Consider the following 20,203-nt stretch of genomic DNA (forward strand, 5'->3'; position numbering starts at 1 on the left):
AAAGTTAATTTCAATTTGGAGAAAGTTTCAGTAATAAATGAATTGCTATTAAGATCCTAAAGACAATATTTACATTTGGAAATGAATCATGAATTTTACATATCCTGTTCAAATATTTTAGTGGAGTTGCATAAGATAAACTATCATTATTGCAGAAAAGTTCACAAAATAATTTTACAACAGAAAATTTTTTCTCATATTGTAATTTTCACCATCTCAAAGTAATAGATTCAGGCAGTGATGTGAAGCATTAGCTTTATATTATACATGTTACATCTATACCTGCATCTATACAGATTTAAAGGTAAAGTAAAGTGTTTAGATGATGAAAATATTCCTCAGCCACCATGCAACTGTCAACAGCACACTAATTCGTGAGTACCTCCTGAACCACGAACTGGAGCACAAATTGAAGCAAGAAAATGGACGTGTGGCCCTACTGGGAAATGGTGTTTCCCTGTGCAAGAGATGATTGCATTCTCACCGTCTGAGATAAAGGATTTGACAAGTTAATTAATTTCTCTTTTTTCTTACCTAAGTGCTTCCGCCGCTCAAATCCTCCCTGTACTCTGAAGCAGCGTCTGTCTCTTTTGTTGCCAGAAGCACAACCCAGAAACCTTCCTGACATCCAGACACAGTTGTTTTCTGTGTGGAGGACACGGGGCGGGAGGTGGGGAGCCGCGTCTCCCCAGGACAGCGCTGTCACTGGAACTGACGTTTGGGTCGCAGACTGCGCTATGCCACTGAGCACCTGATCCCATGTGCTCCAAATCCAGTGGATTTTGTGGGTGTTTGTGATACGTGGCACCCTTTAAAGCAGGGCTTCTCAAACCTTCTATGGTGGGGGATACGTTTTTAATTTTCCAAGCCAGTGCAGATCAATTCTTTTGTAAAAAATCCAATAGAAATAAATCCGTAGAAAAATGAAATTTTAAAAATCCATATAACATAGAAGCCCAAAATTTTAAATATTCAACAGATGTAACATTACACTCAGTTTCTATGAGTAACTCATCAAGAAGCAGTAACAGACCACGTGTGGGCTGGCGCTGGGCCACAGACCACAGTTTGCAGAGCACCGCTTTGTGTCACCAGATCCAGGGCAGGGGCCCTTCTTGCTTCTGTTTAAGGGTGGCACCAGTGACCACCAGGCTGAAGCCTACCCCACAGTCGTTTCCAGGCCCTGTTCGAGCGTTCTCCCCTGTGTCATGAGGCTCTCATGTCAGGCCCAGTCTTCTGTTCGCTCACTGTCCTGAGGCAGGTGCAGACCCCCAAGGCTCCCGTCTCTACCAGCCTTGCAAGCCCCTGCTTCTCCCTCGACATCCCCGCATCTGTGTTTGAAGAGGGACGTTGAATGCCAGGCCTTGAGAGGAGTCCACTGAGCCAGGGGTCACTCTGAGCGGACAGTGGTGCCTTGGACCTGGCTAGGACCTCGCCTGGGCCTGGCTGGCAGCACCAGAGACTGTAAGGGGAAGGGAGAAGCCTCCTTTGCACCTTGAGCTTGGGGAATGTGCCCTGGCAAAGCCACCTGCAGAGGGCAGGTGCATGCCTGGAGTGAAGACTAAACCCCTTTCCCACCCTTACTCTTAGGGGCTGATGCTGGAACCTGGAGCTGAATCGTCTCAGTCGCTGTCTCTGCTGGAAGAGTCAGGACGTGTCGTTCAGGACAAATGGTTGTGCATGCAGGATGTTTGAATTTGAGGTGTCTACGGTGATCAGACCAGAAAGTAGTCAGGCCCCAGTGCGGCAGCGGGTGGAGGAAGGCCACAGAGAGCTGCTGCCTCCCTGCCGTGGGGGGCACACAGGAGGGGACAGCTTCCCAGAAGACGCTGAGCTTTCTAAGCAGAGATGGGAACTCCCAGCCCCGCCTGCCAGGGGTCAGCAGCAATTCCAGAGCTTACCACGTGTCCCCAGGAAATTCTACATGGGGCAGATACATGTTTTTAAAATCACCCACATATTTTTTGGTCATCCACATTTTTTAATGACCCGATTCAAATTCTCTACCTTTATCATTTCTCCTTCTCCTTGATATTTTTGCAGCAGACATAGCTTTATTCATTACCAACTAGTACCAATTAATTTAAGCTATCATCTTTAAGGTTTTAAAATTACGAAAGGCACTCAGAAGTACCTCAGCTCAATTCTACTGCCAGCAGCTTCCAGGCTCACCTCTGTGGAATCAGAGATATTGGGGAGCATGTTACCTGACCCGGATCAGCGTGGCACCCCAGCTTACACCCGGAAATGGGCAGTCAGTTCCAAGAGGGTGGGGGAGGGGGGCTCCTCTGCCCAAAGCACGTGGGAAGCCAGCCGCCTCGCAGCCAGAATGTCTTATGACTTGTAAGTTTTGTGGTTCCAGGACTGCTCTCAGATGACCGAAGCATGGACATCTTTTCCTGTAATGGTCGATGATTCCACTTTCTTGCTCTAGTCTGGGACCCTGCTTCTTGTGGCCTGGTGAGGCTTTTGCGCATGTGGGGCCTGAGCCCAGTTCTGGGTAGCGCTGCCTCTGCCAGGGTCTTCAGAAGGACCTCCGAGCAGCCGCATGCCCGCCCCGGGCCGCCTGGACAGGAGTGCTCGGGCGGCTTCAGGAAGGCCCTGCGGCCAGAGTGACCACTAAAGCTGTTCCTTCATCCTCAGCCAGGCCTCACACCGTGTTCTTTGCTGAGCTCTGGCGCTTGTTCACCACGGAAAAGCTGTAACACAGACAAATATTCCTGTTAATACAATCCCCACTGCCTTTCAAAGAAGATGAAGCTCAAAGACTATTTGCTGAGGGTCAATGGAAGAGGCCCCTGGGGAATGGAGAACACAACATTGGAAGCCGGGCAGGGAAGAGTCAAGTTGCTCTGCAGGAGAGGGAAACTTAGGGAGGGGTGAGCGGAGACTGAAGCTTTGTGAGAAGAGTCAGAAGGGAATGTGCGTGGCAGGGGAGAGACTTTTCAGGCTGAGTTGCAAAAAATTGTAATTTCTGTTGCATTTGCTATGTGATAAGCAATGTGTCCCTCCACAACATCTTCCCTGTTGAAACTACAGAACAATACCAGTTTCTTACTCTAATGCATTATGGAGTGGATTTTTTTTGGAGGAACACAGAGGAATGCTGAGTTTTGCTTCAAGGTTTGTGAGGGGGTGAATCAGAGGCTTCCACTGGGAGATGCCAGGCCTGGGTTCAGGGTTACATGGAGCACCAGGTGCCTCTACACCATGTTATACAGTCTGATTGCTCACTTCTTAAAAGAGGCCAGGCACAGTGGGTGGCTCATGCTTGTAATCCCAGCATTTTAGGAGGCTTAAGCAGGAGGATTACTTGAGGCCAGGAGTTCAAGACCAGCCTGGGCAACACAGCAAGACCCTGTCTCTACAAAAAATAAAAGAAGTCAGCCAATATGGTGGTGCACAACTGTAGCTCCAGCTACTCAGGAGGCTAAGGCAGGAGGATCACTTGAGCCCAGGAGCTGGAGGCTGCAGTGAGATGTGATAGTGCTACTGCACTCCAGTCTGGGTGACAGAGTGAGACTCTGTCTATGTCTCTGAAAAAAAAAAAAAGAAGAAAGGAAAGGAAAGAACATTTTGGGTAGAGGGCACAACCGGAGCAAAAGGTGAGTCTGGAGAGGGAGGAAGAGACCATGGGTGGGGAGCACGTGCGAGTGCACTGGGAGGCGGGTAAGGAACGGGCACACGTGGTGCTAGCAGGTGTCTGTTCAGGCTGCTATAACAAACTACCACACAATGGACAGCTTGTAAACAACAGAAATTTACTTCTCCCATTTCTGGAGGCTGGAAATTCAAGATCAGGGTGCCTTGAGGGTCGATGGTTTAGTTCTGGTAAGGGCCCACTTCCAGGTTGCAGGCTGCTGACTGCCAGCTGTCATTGCACGTGGTGGAGACCAGGAAGAAGCAAGCCCTCTCGGGAATCTTACAAAGGCACTAATCCCATTCTGGAGGGCTTTCCCCTTCATGACTTCACCTAATCCTAATTACCTCTCGATGGCTCCATCTCCTAATACTATCACATTGGGGGCAGAGTTTCAACATATGGATTTGGGGGGGATACAAATATTTAGTCCATAACAGTAGGTTAGGACTCTAGGTAGGGCTCTGCTTATCTTCCACATCAAAGCTTCTCTCAGCTGCCCCACCACTTGAAATCTTAGGGTAATCTCGGTGTTCCATGGGCCCAGGCTTGATTCAATATCACATTCATAGCAACACAGTCCATCTTCGTTGTGCTATACATACTGGCTCTTATAATCCATCAGCTTCTTCCAAACGAAACCTCATTTCTATATCTACTGAGGCTCCCACCTGCAGAGGAAACCGCCGCTTTAGGAATTGGCCAAGGCATTGCACAATCCTGGGCTGCTCAGGACGAGGCATTCTCCAGTGAGAGATGGACTCGCACTGGAGAAAATGGTGTCTCCGTGGCCCTGTGGAGGGCGTTCAGGCACCTCGCTGCCTCTCTGTATGCTCTTGCTGAAGTCCCCAAAGAGCCTCCTGGCAAAGACATTTCACACTTTTCAACTACTTGGCAAGTGGTTTACAAATCCTTCTAAATACAGCAGATTAGTCTCAGAAATCTAAAACTTTAGAAAAAAATTAATTGAAAGAGCTATTGAATTGGGGAAGTTTTTCCTGAGTAAATATTTTCTCTATGGAATTCTGATCTATTCATTTAGTAATCTCAATTATAGTTTGGCTAATTTGTGGGTAGTTCCAGAGAAAGTGCTTTATTCCACCAGGAACCGTCAGTAGGTTAAGAGGATTTTGTTTTTTGTTTGTGATGTTTCAAAGGAAATTCATTCTTGCAACAGCGGTAGCTATTCTTCACTTATGTCTGCCACCTTGCTGCTCAAGGTTAACAAGAAAATACCCCTTCTTTTGTTAGTTCCCTTGGCTGCTCCCTTGGATATCAGCCCTGCTCTCTCTACCAGCCTCACAGGGACTCACAGCAGATACATGCAGAGGTGGATGCACTGCATTTTCTGGGAGTTTCCATCCTCTTCATTGTCTGCAAAAGGATGGCCGGGCTATTGGGACATAGCAAGCCCTCCTGTGCCTTCAGGTCTCTGTGTACCCTGTGCCCTTTACCTGAAACACTCTTTTCCCTCTTCTCCTTAACAGGCTCTCTTTAGGTCATTCTTGGGTTCTTGGCTCAGCTGTAGCTTCCTCTGGGAAGTCTTCTCTTGCCTACGTGGATAGCCACGGACTTGTCGTTGGAGCTCCAGACCTGTGCACTCATCAACATTGGACCTTTCACTGGATGTCTCATAGGCACCTCAAATTCAGCATGTCCCAAACCGAATGGGTCATTGCCCTCTCCTTCCACCTCCATCCCTTCACTCTCCTCCCCTCTGAGCCTGCTAATCCCCCCTCTCCCTTATCCTCACATCTCCCTCAATCCTACTCTATTCCTGAATCCAATGGCTCCCACCTCTTAAATTTCTCTCGTGTCCATCCTTTCTTTCCTTTCCTTGCTCTCCCTTACCTGGGATGCCATCCTCACTTGCTTGAATTACTGCATCAGTGTCCTAAGTGGCCTCCCTGCCTCTGGCTTCATCTGTCACCCTGGCCATCATAACGATCTCTGATGTGACCATGCAAATCATGGACTTTTACTCCTCTTTTCTCTGGATACTCTGGTTTCCAAAATACCTCTGCCATTGGATGTAATCTAACTTCCTATCTGGTCCCTGCTGACTTGTCTAACTTTGTCTTTTGTCACTTTGGACCAGTCAGGACTCTTTACATTGAATGGAACAGAAAATCCAACTGAAATTGACTTAAGCAGAAAGGTTCATATAACTGAACATCCAGGACAGGTGTGGCTCAGTTTCAGGTATGGCTGAGTCCAAGGGCTCAGACAGGGTCATCAGAAAGCTGTTTCTATCTCTTAGCTCTGCTTTTTCCTTTGTTGGTTCCATTCTCAGGCAGGCATCTCTTCATGTTGTGACAAGAGAGTGGCCAGCAGCTCTAGATCGCTATATCCTTACAAGAACAAACCCAGCAGAAAGAGCACCCCTGTCCCATGGGTGCCCAAGCAAAGTACCAGGATTAGCTTTGGTTGGACCTGATTGGCTTGCGTTGGTCAGATGCCCACCCTTTAACCCATCACAGTGGTCAGAGGAAGGTGATGTTCTGATAATCCAGGTCTGAATCATATGCTTGTGCCAGGAGCAGGGGTTGGAATTAGCTTTTCCCAAAGCACATAGAACAAGAGTGGGTTGGAGCAGCTTTCCTGAGGAACAATGAAGAGCTGACTCGGAGCAGCTGGGATGGAGACTAGGCAGGCCAACGTAGACATGCACGGCACACTCCCTTCCTGGCAGGACTGCTCCTACTGCCAGCTCTCTTTCAGGCTCTCCTCCCTGGCTGACTCCTTTTCTGTCAAGTTGCAACCTAAGTGCTGCCTCCTTTGGGACACCTTTAGCTCCCCAGAGAGACCTGGATGCCCCTCCCCCCGCTGTTCCCACAGTCACTTGCATTTCTGCAATGGTGCTGCTACATTGTAACCTTGGGCTTTTATGCCTCTCTCCCTTCTAGACTGTGAGCACAGAGACCCTGTCTTACATTTGGGATTGCCTGTACCTGGTACAGGGTCTGGCCTAGAGTGGATGGCTACCTATTAAGGGTTCAATGAAAGAAGATATAAGAAGAATGCAGATGTCACATGGACCTTAACCTGTATGTCATCAAGGTAGGAGGGATAGCCAGGATCATGGATAACAGAATCAGAATCCATAAAGAGCTCCATAGCCTGGAAAATGGACCAAATCTGTCAAGATGAACTGAAATAAGACTAAATGTGGAGCACTATATTTAGGTCTCAAAAGCATTTATTTGGACATAGGGTAGGGGTGGTAGAAATATCTGGACAAGATGCCTAGTTGTCTTTATGTGGCCAGTTAAAAATGCTAATATGATCTCAGGACACATTAATGGGAACATGCTATTTTCCCCTATCGCTTCATTATTCGACCTCTGATTCTTGGCATGTCACCATCATTAGTCCTCCCGATGCCCCTTTCTTGTTTTGTTTGTTTTATTCTCATTTATCTCCATTCCTTGACCACATAGAATACATTTTTTGTTTGTATGTCTTCTTATACTTATAGACTTTGTATTATTGTTTTAAATTTATATAAATGGTGTAGTGTCATAGAGCAAATTCCATTTCTTATTTTTCTTACTCAGCATTTTGTTGTTAAATTTCCATCCGTGTTGCCACGAGTACACCCACTTCATTGCTCCCAAATGCTTCTAAATGCTTCATCTCCCCACATTGTAACGATTCACGCTCATGGTGATGGACACTCAGACCGCTTTCAACTTCCTGCCACAAACAATTGTGATGAACATCCTTATACGTATCCCTTACATATCTGAATGGGCATGGATTTGGGCTATATACACAGGCAAGGTTCAGCCAGAACAGAGATTGGTGCATCCTTATTTCACCTGGGCAGTGCCAGGCTGCTGTCCTGCGTGGTTGCACCATCAACACTCTCCCTGGCAGTGAGAGTTCCACTGTTCCCACATCCCCGCCACACTTGGTATTACTCAGCTTCTGTTTTTGCCAGTATAAGAAGTATAGAGTCATCTTTCACTGTTGTTTTTATTGCATTTCTTGGATTACTAATCCAAGTTTGAGCATCTTTTCAAATGCTTCTGAGCCTTTTGAGTTCTCAACTCTATAAATTGCATGGTCGTTATCCTTTGCCCATTGCTCTTTTGGGTGTCTGTCTTTTTTGTATTGATTTTAGGAGTTCTTAGAGTACTTTAGGTATCAGTTCCTATTTCTACATGGTTTTGAACAAGATAAATACTTCTCAACTGTGCGTTGACTCTCATCTGACTGAGCCTGGAAAATTGTGTTTGATTCTGAGGCTTGTATCTCAGGAGGCTGTGGGAATCGTGGCATAGAGAATGGATTCTTGGTTTGCAAAACTCATCAGGTAGGAGCTGAGTCAGTAAGTGGAATCAGGGTTACGGACTTGAGGTGATATAAGGAAGGTATTTCCCGTGATCAGAGCCACCTGTTGCTGGGCTGTACTTTCCGGAGTGACAGTGAGTGCCCTGGACAGCACCAGCGGTGTTTAAGGAGAAGAAGACATACAACCACTTGCTGCAGAGGTTTCAGGAAGGTTTCAGGCAATAGATGGCTCCTTCCAACCTGGAAATTTTCAGAGCTTTTTTGAGTCACCATGTGCTGAAAGTCAGAGATAGCATCATAGAAGAGGAAGAGAAGGGGAAAACTGTTTTAATTCCTTTTTCTTCTTTCCTTATAACCTCTCCATATGCTTTATTTATCATACCGTGGCACCTAGTGCTGCCTTGTCCTTTATGTGAGTCACACACACACACGCTTGTCCACAATCGTGTTCACACGCTTTCACACTGTCAGACATACACAGACACCACGTAAGCACACAGACACACACACCCCGCAGCTAAGCAGTATACGCCACCAAGACACATACGGCTATGTACGTGCAGCAGGGGCAGAAAAGTTGGGGTGCCTTTCCTCCCCATCGTAAGGGTCACAGCCGACACTGCTATAACAAAAGACAGGTTAACAAGAGAAAAGCATACAGATACATTTAAATCAAAGTTGTATATGACACGGGAGTCTTCGGAAATGAAGACCCCAAAATACAGGGGAAACTCTTTTTATACTTAGATTTGATGAGGAATGGGCAGCTACGTAGAAGTAGGATTGGACAAAAAGAGTATAATCTAATGCTGATAGACCGAGTGAGGAAACTCAGTAAGCCCTGTCGAGAGTACTTTTGGCCTCTCTGCGCAGCACTCCTTTCTCAGGTATGGGACAGGGGCCTTTCTGGAGTAACGGTCTTATGACCTATCAAACAAGGTAGCTCAGAGAATTTCTTTATGGCCAGCTGTTAGACAGAAAGGCAGGGGAAGGTTAGAGTAACATCTTTTTACAGGTTTTATGGTTGGCTCTGGGGAAAGGGGAGCTCTGGTTTCTTCTATGACTTGCCTCGGGGAAGAGTGATTCTAATTTCCCTGGCTTTTCTTGGGGAGAGGGAGGAGTGAGAGACAGGAGGACGAGAGAAGGCCAGAGGAATGTTGGTTCTGAGTCTGCTTCCGAGGCCTTCACTTTGGGGTGTCATTTTTTGAGCCCCAACGTGTACATATGCCCCGTGCATGTTGTCTGCACTCCCAAAGTGGAGGGAATGGGTTAAATGCGAAAGGCCACACAGTCCTTGGTCTTGGTCTGGAGTCTCCATCTAAGGGGGTCCAATCCTGCCAGCACACCTGAGGGAAGCTCTACAGGGAGGCAAATATTTGATAACTTACCTCGTTCCAAAGGCCTGAACAGGCACGAGAGCCCTTGGTCCACAGGGCTTTGCTCCAAACCCTGTCCACTCCCAGCCTGAAGTCTCCTAAGACTTCCCTTCACCCTAGTGACAGGGGCTAAATAAAACTCTGGAATTTGGCCTGTTTCCTTCAGGAAGAAAAATTGTTTCCTAATGTCGCATCTTAGTCATTGAGCTTCTTGGGGCTTGAACTGCCCCACCTTGGCGTGGGGCTACTCCCCTTTCTAAGCACATGTGGGTGAGCTGGTTCGGGACACAGAGTGCCAGCGAGGGCCGCAGATCTGTGGGTGGAGGGTGACTCTGGGCAGGACTAGTCTTTGATTCTGTCCCTCCCAAGAGCCCCTCGACAGAGTCAAGCAGCTGAGAAGCTGCCTGCTGACCTTGGGCCACGTGGCTTAAACAGCTAAGGCAAGGCGGAATTACTGTGCACCAGTGTCAATGCCAGGGGAGGACCTTGGGCTGTGCCAATTTCTATCCCTTGCACAAGTCTAGTGACATGGAACACACCCACACAGCAAGTTCCATGAAGCATGGTTATGACAGATAGCCAACAAATGACAACGGAAGCCTAGCTTCATGCAGAGCCAGTCCGCCAAGGTTCAGGAAAGCTGCAAAGTTGGAAGAAGTCTTGTCTGTATGTGCCCCACTTGCACTGAAGCTGAGGGACCCCCAAAAGCAGCTTGCCCTGGGTTTTATATCCCAGGATCACATGAATTGCTGGGCTAAAGCATTGTAGGACATCTGTTCTTGGAGGGACAGCAACAGCCTAGGCTGTTCCTCTCTATCTCAGGATGTTGCAGTCCCGGCACACTGTGCAGTCAGTCTGAAGAACTGTAAGTGGGAAAGGGGGGAGAGCTGGGTCAATCCAAGGCCAGCTGGGGACCCGCCCTGTACCTAAGAGCTTCAAAGATCCAGGACAACACTGCACAGAGGCTCTCTCTCGCTGATTGTGGAGGAATGAGAAGGCAAGGACATCTTGGCTGGGAGGGGACTTTCCAAGAGACGTGATGGGAACCACCAGGACCCCTACCCCAAGTGGCCACCCACTGAAGCGCCATCTGACCAGGTGGATCTCTTTAATTTAGGTCCCCTCTGGCTCCACCTCTGACAGGTTCTCAGCCTCCTGAGCCCTGCAGGAAGCAGCCATGTGCTCAACCGTGGCGGCTGCTTTTCACTCCGGAGCTCGGTAGCGAAGGAAGGAACATGGTGTATCGACAGAAGAGAAGAGACCAAAGTCTGAAGAAGAGAATGCCCTCCTCAGCTAACTTCCTCCCCATATTTATTTCCAAGGACACATGCAAAGGGTCAGGGCCGTTTGCTCATTTCTTTAACAACTTCCATACAGGTCAGCTGTTTTCAGCGGACCTTTGCACTCAGCAAACAGCTTCGGGCAGGTGTTTTTACCTGACCCTTCATTCACCTGCTCATGTTCTGTCCATCCACCCATCCTTTCTTCTAGGCCCAGCCCCCACAGGTCCCCCTTTTTTAAAATTAGAGACAGAGTGTGAGTAGGAGAAAGACATGTCAGCTTCAGCAGCGTCTTTTCATAATGGCGTTGGGAGGTCATCAACTGGCAGATCCGTCATAGAAAGTAAGAGAGACAGAAAGTGACAAGAGCAAGCATGACCGGTGAACGTAGTTTTGGGCAGTCATGGGAATGCGCCAGGTTGTATTATGTAAGTTGGTAACACACACTGCTATTACAGGCATCAATAGCCAAACACGCCAGAAACGTGTTCCTCCAGGTAGGAGGAGCCCCCAGTTGTGTCACCGCAGCTGAGGCCTGTGTCTCTAGTTGTTTCAATGGACCCCACATGATCCCGGGCGCCGTCATGGTGTTACGAGTCTGTCGCCTTGGGACCCCATCAGTGGCGGCCCGAGGGAGAGACATTTCATCTGTGGAACTGGGTTGCTGGGCTGATTCTTCCAGCTCATGATGTAAGCAAACTCGTCTGGAGGGGAACCACTCGAGACCTGTAGAAGTTTGAACACAAACACATTCTCTTCCCCATGTTAACGCACCAAAAGGGCCATCCCAGGTAGAGGAATTATGAAAAAACAATCTTTTAAATCAATTACAATCAAAGGCCAATGTTTTGGAAGTAATGACGGCTGGGCAAGGCCGGGTTGTAGCGGTCCCATCGGCGCTATGATAGCATTAAGAGCTGCTAGGTCCTGTAGTAAACGCCACTTATTGTTCTTTTTAGGTATGACGAATACAGGAGTGTCCCATGGGCTCAGAGAAGGTTCTGTGTGTCCTGCTTTAGGTTGGTCCCGGAAAAAAGATTTTAAATGTTTTAATTTATACTGTGTCACTACTCTATCCAGATGGGTGTCCATCCACCCATCCTTTCTTCTAGGGCCAGCCTCCACGCTCAACAGGCTACCCAGATAGTTTGAGGACACCGATGTGGGGAGAGAAGGGGACCAAGGGCAGAGCATGGAGGAAGAGCTTCATCGGGGTGTGGCCAGAGAGGAAGGAGAGGCCGAGAGCGAGCAGCTTCCGCAGCCTGGGAGGTAGAGACAGACATTACATGGGGTGAGGCGTGAGAAGAGGCCACTGCACTTCATGACTAAGATAAAGAAAGAATGAAGAAACCATGACAAGGGTTTCCCCACCATGAGGTGTAATAGACTGAACGCGGGGTAAGCATGACTGAAGATGAAAAACTCCGAGATTGTGAACTGAGCACCGAACTAAAATGCATGCACCTGGAAGTCTGATACTTACTCAGGAAAAACTCAGGAAGCGTGCCCAAGGACATGAAGTGTCCACAGAACCTCATCTGTTGCTTGTAAGGGCTGGTTTCATTGCATGGAAGATTGTGCTGGCCATCCTGATGTGACAGTGAGCACTAAAGCCACACGTGCCGACGCAGAAGCTGGGAAGAGCCTCACGAAGGGGAGAGCCACTCTTGTTGGAAGGCGTCTCTGCGTTTCCGGCCTCGGTAAGGTTCATGTGAGGTGAGGCCTTCAGGAATGCGCTTCACGTTAGACTTTGGGACTTCAAAAACTAGTAAAAATATGTTGTGGGTTTTCTTTTTTTTTCTTTTCCTTTTTTTGAGACAGAGTCTTGCTCCGTTGCCCAGGCTAGAGCGCAGTGGCATCATCATAGCTCACAGCAACCTCCAACTCCTGGGCTTAGGTGACCCTCCTGCCTCAGCTGCCCAAGTAGCCGGGCCTACAGGTGTGCCATGACACCTGGCCCTTAAAAATATGGCTTTAAAAGGGAGGTGATACTAGGTTGAAAATTTTTATTTTGCCAAGTGAAGACATGAAAAAAGCATTATTGTATCATTCCATAAAATGAGGAAGGGCGTAATCTACGATAAAGGGCAGTCCTCTGAACGGAACACGGTTAGTTTTAGGTGGAGCCCAGAAGTGCCTGAGTCCACTGTTTCCCGTGTCCACACTGGGGCAGGGCTGGCACTTGAGCACATCCCCCAGCGCTGCGTGGGACTCCACCGATTGCGCAAGGAGAGCGCTCTGTTGATGGGCTGGTGAAGCAGTGGGGCGGAGGCGAGCTCGCAAACCTCCAAACAGCGCTAGAGTGAAAGCCCGCTGGGTCGCGGGTCTCTCTTTGGTGGCCGGTTGGCTCATCTCTATCTCGTCGTTCTTGATGCTGCCTCCCAGGAAGGTTGAGGTGGACTGCAGAACGCATTTACTGCTTTTCATAAAAATGTCCAGATCTAAGAATGAAATGTCTGAAGGACTATTTCAGCTGTAATCCAGATGTCCCAGCGTTCCACCCTCCTAGGCTGCCCTGTGCCCTAACGCCCAGGTTGAGGGGGTGCCCCAGCGCTGTGGGAAAACCAGTGCTGCCCCCACGCCCCCGTGCTGCCATCCACCTGGGGAGAGGTGTGTGTGTGTGGGGGGGAACCTGTGCTCCTCACTGGCCACCTTTTTCCTTAGGTCTCTGACTTTCCCTCTCCTTGGGGGCCCTTTCCTAAGCCTACCTCCTGGAACAGTTCCAAAATTTCTGCACGTTTATTATGCAGTGCAATTTAGCTTCCTCTTTGTCTCAGCCACCTCCTCCAGAGGAGCCCTGGGGCCTCTCTTTGCATAATTAAAAGATCCATTAAGGTGTTTTCCCAAACAAAAGAGCAGTTCTGTCCCTCAGAGAAATTCTACCGTCCTCTTAGGACAGCCTTCTCCAACTGCAGTTAGATTTAAAAATAATCTCACACACACTCACACACACACACACACACACACGACACATACAAAACACACACACACACACGTATCTATGTGGAGAGAGAGGGAGAGAGAGGCAGAGAGGTATCAGGGCATCTCTTCCCTGTGGCTGATGTGTTACAGGGGATTTACCAGGACTCACTGTCCCAGGAAGGGACATGTGGCCGGCACCACCTCTGTGTCTGCAGGTGGAGCCCAAGCACAGACTTAGGAGGCCAGAACGCCTGGTGCTTCCACCTCCGATGAGAGATGTCTCCCCTTCGGGTCTGCACAGCTCCCGGCTGGCGGCTGCTCCCAGCCCCAGCCTTCCTCTTCACACACCAACCTCCTCCAGGCCGCTGGGCAAGTGTCTTCCTGTGCGGTGTGCATGGGTGAGTCGGTGGTGAGAGCGCCAGGCCAGGCCCTTGCGCCTGACGGTGTTGAGATGTCATTGTTCCTTTTGCAGGCTGAATGCGTGCTTGGGTGTGACAGTGCTCGCTTGAGCCAAACCCGTGTCCATCTCCCAAAGTCAGGTGCGGCTGGGTGTTTCTGGCAACTGGCGGGACAGCATCCTCTTTTGTGTGGATTATGGTCCTTTGGGGAGAGTCCTCACCTAGGGGAAGAGGTGGCCAGGCCAATTAGCAGGCAGGAAAGTTCTGGGTTCAGCCTTGCCTCTGTCTCCCTTGCCGACCCTCGTGGACTCATATCTGGATCTGGATGCTAAGGCATGGGCAGCAGGTGCTTGGGTTGGCGGGAATTGTAAGTCATCTTCCTAAAGTTCTGTGAGGCAGCGGGACCCACACAGCCCTGCTCCAGACGCCACTGAGAGTGTGGCACAAGAGGAGGAGGTTTTGCTCTGTTTTGCGCGGTTATGGGGGTGGCTCTGTGTCCGGGGGTGGGGCTTCTGGCTCCATGGTGATGCTGGGTGGACCAAGAGGTACTCAGCAGAAGTGGCAGTGTCAGGTGGACACAGTCCCCAGTTCCAATAAATCTGCAGCTGTCATATAGCAGCTGACCAGTGGCATCCATGAGCACATGCGGGACCCCTCCTGGGACTCCCAGAAACACCTGGGGGGATTGCAGGCTGTGGGGCCCTGCATGAGCCGGGGAACCCGTGTCCACTCGTTTCTTCCTTTCTAGGGCATGTCAGCAGCCTTAGAGCGACACGAGAAGGAAAAGAAGGCAGCTTTTCTGTTGAAGAAAACAAAACTCCAAGCAGCTGCCCCGTGGAAAGGCCCCGCCTCTGGGTTCCTCCGCACAGGTGCCCCGGGATGAAAGGCTGCCTGGCAGAGCCGTCGGGTCTGGGGCCGGGCTGCGTGTGATCTGACCCCGTGCTGCACGGGTGCCCAGCGCTGCCGGTGCCTGCCATCCCTCAAGGTGAACGCGCTCTCCAGCCGGTCATTCCCGCCGCGTCTGAGTGGTTTTCTGTTCTCGGAATCATTTATTTCTGGTGTCAGGGAGGCCCAGGGCGGCTTTTCCCACTGGCTGAAAATGCTCTGAGCATCATCGATTCCGCTACTCCCATCCCTGGAAATCTGCTGGAGCAGCAAGTCTGTGTCTGGGATTCTAGGTGGGGAGGGGTGGGGGAGGGCAAGGGCCAGGGTGGCTTTGGTTCCCTCCCTCTCAGCAGAGGCGGTGGAGGGCTGAAGCCTCCTGGGCTCCCTGGGGAGCAGCCTCCCAGCTAGGGGCTGTGTTGGAGTTTCCTAGCCCTGGGCAGAGGGCTGACTGTTCTCCTCCCACCCCTGCTTGCAATGCCACCTGACACTCCTCTTGGAGCCTACCCTGTCCCAGGGCCACTGAGTGTGCCTGAGCTGGGCTGAGGACTCCCTCAGAGCTCAAAGCTACCCCCAGATCTCTATTAACCCTTGTCCTGTTGTCCTATCCTTGCAGGGGCTGCAGCGAAACCCCAGGCTGTAGGGAGGGGCAGCCCCAGCCTCAGGGTGGAGCAAAATGGGCTGAGCCAAGGCGATGTATGTGCCTCCCACTGTGACCATGAGATCGCAGGTGAGAGTGCCTGTGTGTGTATCTGTGTGCTGTGGCTGCAGCATGTGTGTGCCTCCATGTCATCTTTGTGTTTGTACATGATCCTGTGTGATGCTGTGAGTGCCCACGGGCTTCTACGTGTTTATTGTGTGTGTGTTCGTGAGTGTGGCCTTGTATAGGTATTCGTGTGTCTAAGTGTGCATGTCTGTGTATGTGCTGATGTGTTTGTATTTGTGATTGTGTCTGTCTGCTGTTTGCATCTCTGTGTGTGCACATGCTCAAAGCATGTGTGCCCATGTCTGAGTGGAATGTGTATGGGGTTCGTCATATAGCAGCCGACCTGTGTGTGCATGAGGATGCTTGTGAGTGTGCACCTGTCCCCAGTCCTCCCTCTCTTCTTAGTCATTTTCTCCCTGTCACCCATGGATTTATGGAAAATTCCAGGGAGGAGGTGGTAGCTGGGCAGGGAGACCTTCAGATATGGTCTCATTGTCCTCAGAGCTGCTCCGGGGCCAGAGGGGACAACATTTCCAGGCTCTGAGAGCTTCTCCTGAGAGAAAAGCATCAATCTGCTTGTCAAGGGCAAAAGGGCCATTTGTCCCTGTCAAGAAGGACCCTGGGGCAGTGCTGGGCCTGAGTTGTCACTGTCTCCCCAGCCCAGCACAGAGTAGGGGCAGGGAAAGTGACTGCCCAGCTCAGGGACGGGCAGGCTGGGGGCTGACACAGAGGGGCAGCCTGGGGGGCGGCTGCAGCCTGCAAGAGGTGACAGGGCCAGGAAAGGTGGGGCCAGAGGGAACGGGGCCTGGTAGAGGTTGTGCTGAGGCTGCCTCAACTGGCAGCTGGGCAAAAGGCTGGTTGGGGAAGGCCCTGTTGGGGGAGGGTCTGTTTGGGGGTTTCCCTGGGGAAAGGGCAGTCTCCTCTATTTCTTCACTGTTTCCCCTGCAGCCTCTCCCCAGAGTGCCTGGGGCAATCCTTGCAAGTCTTCCCATCCGAGTGGCTGCCTGACAAAACTGGTGAACTCCAGGAGCTTAGACCCTGTGCCTGAGGCCTGGCTGTGCCACTGAGCCCTGACAGAGGCTCCTCCCCGGGCTCATTCCCACCCGTTCTGTTGGTGAGGCCCTTCCTGGTCTGCCTGTCTACGCTCCTGGGGCTGGCAAGGCCTTCCTGGGAGCAAGGGGAGTGGGGGCACTCCTGAGCATACTCTTGTCCCCTGCCCCTTCCTGCTCTTTGCCCAGCAGCCTGTCTCTGCCCCCAAAGGTGAGGCTGCTTTGCTGCTGGGCTTTACAGGGGCATCCCTTCCTATAGGGTAACCAGGCAGCGTGACACCCCAGCATTGCGTAGGCAGGAGCCTGTGGCCACTGAGAGGGTCCTTCTGGGCTTGGTTCTACATCTCGGGGTACGTGGGTAGAGGAGGGAGCCACGGCTAGGGCTCACAGGGAGGGAGGAGATGCTGCAAGGGCAGGCAGGGCTGGGTGATTTCTCCCTCCTGGTCCCAGTGACCCTTCAGCCAGTGAGGAGAGCACATTGCAATGTTTGTTGGCTCGTTTGTCAAATGTTGGCCTATCCTTACTCTGAGCCAGAGCCTCTCCTTTGACCTAGGGGAACTCAGACCACTTCTAATCTTCTAGGGTTCTGGAACATGAAGAAACAAAGGTCCTGAATTTTTGCTCTTTTAGAGTTCTCTCCCACTGTGAATCTGGGCTGGCTCTGTGGCTTGCTTGGGCAAATAGAATGCAGCAAAAGGGACACTGTGCAAGTCCAGAGTCTGAGCCTTAAAGGACCTTGCAGCTTTTGCTTTTAGTCTCCCTGTAAAGAAGCCCACACCAGCTTCCTCGAAGCCCTGTGGAGGGAGAGTGAGGCCCAGCCCACCCTCGGCCACGCCAGTCATCCCAGCTGAGGGACAGGCATGTGGGTGAGGCCATCTTTGTTCCTCCACCCACAGCTGAGGCACCAGCTGGCTGCAAGTGCACAAGTGAGTCAGCTGAAACCATCTGTTGCAGAGACAATTTGCCCAGCTGAACACAGCTCAGACTGCTGATTTTAGGTCACTAAGTTTTGGGGTAGTTTTTTTTTTTATGTAGCAGAGGCTAACTGAAATAGAAATTTGGACATAGGAGTAGTGGTGCTGCTGTAACAGAAATTTCAAACGTATGGATAACCTTTGGGACCGAGTGGCAGCTGGAGGCTGGAAGGATGATAGGATGCTGAAAAGGCAGCAAGGAGACTGTTATGGAAGGCTGGAGAAAAGGCAGCCTGCATGTGTGGGACAGTCAGTGTTACTTTGAGGATAGAAAATGTAGCTAATGAACCTGTGGATCTGGCTAAGGAGGTTTCTAGGAAGAACGTTGAAAGTGTCCATTGGCTTCTTTTAGCAGCATAGGATAAGATATCATAAGAGAGAGGAGCTCAAGGGGAAACTGTTCAGCTTGAAAACAGCATCTAGAGGCAATACAGAGTGTAGGACAGTCTCTCCAGCAAAAGATTCTCAGAACAAGAAATGGTTTGAGGGCAAAGAATGAATCGATATCATGGCTATAAGACTCGGTTTAGACTTTAGAAAGATTTAAGTTGTTTCCTAATAGATCCTCTCAGCTAGTCAAAAGGGTTTCTAAAACAGCCCCATCACCAACCCAAAGTAGGAAGAAGCATAGCTTGGAAAGTATCATGAATATGGCTTTTAAAGCATGGAGTGGCTCCCAACCAGATTCATGGAAACCCACACAATTTTAAAGAGAATTATTCTTGGGAAAAACACTACTAGCTTGGATTAAAAGGAATAGAAATGACAAAATGAACAGAGGTCTCTGGGCTTCTCATTTTTCACAAACAGGAAACAGTCGGAGAGAGAGAGCTACCCAGCTGTAAATGTGATCTATTAATATTACTTTTTGTAAAGGAAAGATGTCTCAGACGGTGAAGCCCAGAGTTCAGAGTGTGAAGGCAAGAACCGAGGAGAACAATAGATTAGGGAACCACTCCCAGGAAGCAGAAAATAGGTCCTAATCAAGGAATACTCTTTGCTCCTACTATTGAGGGAACCGATGACATCTGCCCAGCTAGATTTCAAAATTGTTATGGATCAGTGTGCAGATGGGTGGATTGAAAAAAACCAAAAATGGCTGTGAAATAGTGACTACATATTCCTCCCACGTACTCCTCTTTTAAAATGGGGGTGTCTCTTGGGAGATATACTATCCCTGTCTCACCATTGTATGGTAATTGTGTCAAAGGCATATCTTTTTAATTCATAAGTCTCTGGATCAACATGAGCTCTATCCAAGGAACTGCACGCAAGGAGCCCCATCAGTCTCTGCTTCTGTTTTCCCTGATGTTTCTTTGCTTCTGTGCTATGCATGGGGAATAAGAATTGCTGCTCTTGGGGCCCCGGTATCTTGGGTGACACTTAATTTAGGGGAAGCACAGGCAGCCCCGCTGGCTTCTGAGCCACCTCAGTCATTCCCCTCTTTTCTTGAAGGATAATACATGTTCACAGATGAGTAACTCTGTAGGCTGGTTTCCTGATGATAGAAGCCCAGAATTTTGGCAGCCTTCCTTCATTTTATCCTGTCTCTGTTCCCTACAGTCCAAGCTGGTTGTGTTTTTGGGGGCATAACATTCTCAAAATCCCTGTGGGTCTTCTGTGTATATCAAGAGGATCCCTGTCATTAGACACAAGAGTTCTCTATAGATCATTCCTGGGTGGCCCCATCTCCACTCCTGGCTGCTGCTGAGATGGTTAGTTGGATCCATGATTCACACACCTAATTGCTCTAGCACAGGTGTCTAGCCATACCCTTGGTGGTCTCTCTAGAGCATGCCTTAACATCTTTAATAATGTGGACAGACTGAGAACATTCTGAATCATCAAGTTCTGGTTCCTTTTAGCTTAGTAGTTCCTTCTCAATTTATATCTTTCCTCTTGGATTTTACTATAAGCAGCAAGGAGAAACTAGGTTGCACCTTCCATATTTTGTATAGAAATCTCCTCAGCTAAATATCCAAGTTTATCACCTACAAGTTCTACTTTCCAATCAAGAGGAGAAAACAATTCAGCTAAATTCTTTGCCACTTTATAACAAGGAACCTTTCCTCCAGTTTTCAAAAACATGCTCTTCATTTTTATCTCAGACATTATCAGAGACATCCATAATGTTCATATTTCTACCAATATTCTGTCCATAATGATATATGTTTTCTCTAAGGTAATAGAAGCTTTCTCTACTGTCCTCTTTACTTCCTCCTGAGCCCTCACCTGAATGCCCATATTTCTACCAACAATCTCTTTAAGATGATCTAGGATTTTTCTATCATTGATATAAAAATCCTCCCAGCCTCTACTTATTACCCAATTCCAAAGCCCTTCCACATTTTAGGCAGCACAACTTCTTTGTACCAAAATCTGTATCAATTTCCTAGGGTTGTCATAACAAATTGCCACAAACTGGGTGGCTTAGGACAACAGGAATTTGTTCTCTCATGGTTTGGTAGGTCAGAAGTCCAAAATCAAGGTGTTAATAGGATTGGATTCTTCTGGAGGTTGTGGCAGAGAACCTGTTCCATGCCTGTCTCTTAGCCTCTGGTGGTCGCTGGCAGTTGTTGGCATGGCTTGGCTCATAGCTGCAGCTTTCTAATTTCTGCCTCTGTCTTCACGTCGCTGTTGTCCCATGTATGATGTTTGCGTCTCTGTATGGCCTTCCTAG

This window comes from Microcebus murinus, chromosome 6, assembly GCF_040939455.1.
Source record: "Microcebus murinus isolate Inina chromosome 6, M.murinus_Inina_mat1.0, whole genome shotgun sequence".
NCBI lineage: Eukaryota > Metazoa > Chordata > Mammalia > Primates > Cheirogaleidae > Microcebus > Microcebus murinus.